Source organism: Sycon ciliatum, chromosome 3 (genome assembly GCF_964019385.1).
Source record: "Sycon ciliatum chromosome 3, ocSycCili1.1, whole genome shotgun sequence".
In the NCBI taxonomy this organism is placed as follows: domain Eukaryota; kingdom Metazoa; phylum Porifera; class Calcarea; order Leucosolenida; family Sycettidae; genus Sycon; species Sycon ciliatum.
Window position 1 is genome coordinate 40,738,684 of NC_088645.1, and position 1,353 is coordinate 40,740,036.

The following is a 1,353-nucleotide window of genomic DNA, read 5'->3' on the forward strand; positions in this document are numbered from 1 at the left end:
GTGCGTGTGTGCGTGTGTGCGTGTGTGCGTGTGTGCGTGTGTGCGTGTGTGCGTGTGTGCGTGTGTGCGTGTGTGCGTGTGTGTGTGTGTGTGTGTGTGTGTGTGTGTGTGTGTGTGTGTGTGTGTGTGTGTGTGTGTGTGTGTGTGTGTGTGTGTGTGTGTGTGTGTGTGTGTGTGTGTGTGTGTGTGTGTGTGTGTGTGTGTGTGTGTGTGTGTGTGTGTGTGTGTGTGTGTGTGTGTGTGTGTGTGTGTGTGTGTGTGTGTGTGTGTGTGTGTGTGTGTGTGTGTGTGTGTGTGTGTGTGTGTGTGTGTGTGTGTGTGTGTGTGTGTGTGTGTGTGTGTGTGTGTGTGTGTGTGTGTGTGTGTGTGTGTGTGTGTGTGTGTGTGTGTGTGTGTGTGTGTGTGTGTGTGTGTGTGTGTGTGTGTGTGTGTGTGTGTGTGTGTGTGTGTGTGTGTGTGTGTGTGTGTGTGTGTGTGTGTGTGTGTGTGTGTGTGTGTGTGTGTGTGTGTGTGTGTGTGTGTGTGTGTGTGTGTGTGTGTGTGTGTGTGTGTGTGTGTGTGTGTGTGTGTGTGTGTGTGTGTGTGTGTGTGTGTGTGTGTGTGTGTGTGTGTGTGTGTGTGTGTGTGTGTGTGTGTGTGTGTGTGTGTGTGTGTGTGTGTGTGTGTGTGTGTGTGTGTGTGTGTGTGTGTGTGTGTGTGTGTGTGTGTGTGTGTGTGTGTGTGTGTGTGTGTGTGTGTGTGTGTGTGTGTGTGTGTGTGTGTGTGTGTGTGTGTGTGTGTGTGTGTGTGTGTGTGTGTGTGTGTGTGTGTGTGTGTGTGTGTGTGTGTGTGTGTGTGTGTGTGTGTGTGTGTGTGTGTGTGTGTGTGTGTGTGTGTGTGTGTGTGTGTGTGTGTGTGTGTGTGTGTGTGTGTGTGTGTGTGTGTGTGTGTGTGTGTGTGTGTGTGTGTGTGTGTGTGTGTGTGTGTGTGTGTGTGTGTGTGTGTGTGTGTGTGTGTGTGTGTGTGTGTGTGTGTGTGTGTGTGTGTGTGTGTGTCTATTCTACACATCACCATGTGGATATAGGCTATGTGCCAGGGTCACCCAGGGTGTATCTGGAAGGTGATGGCATAGGCAAGGAAAGCATGTATCAGCGTTTTCTTTGTGCTCTTGAGAGATGAATAATATGATGCCCTGTTGCCCTGGCCGATTCAACTTTGCGTCACCATGATGTAGATAGACCAGAGTACTATTATTGTCAAGTGTATTATTATTATTAATTCAACATCTCCTGGCTCGTCAGAAGACTGCCAATATATGTGAGAAGTCGGGTGGTAGCCAACCACGGCGAACTGAATAATAAGGAGAGAAACAAA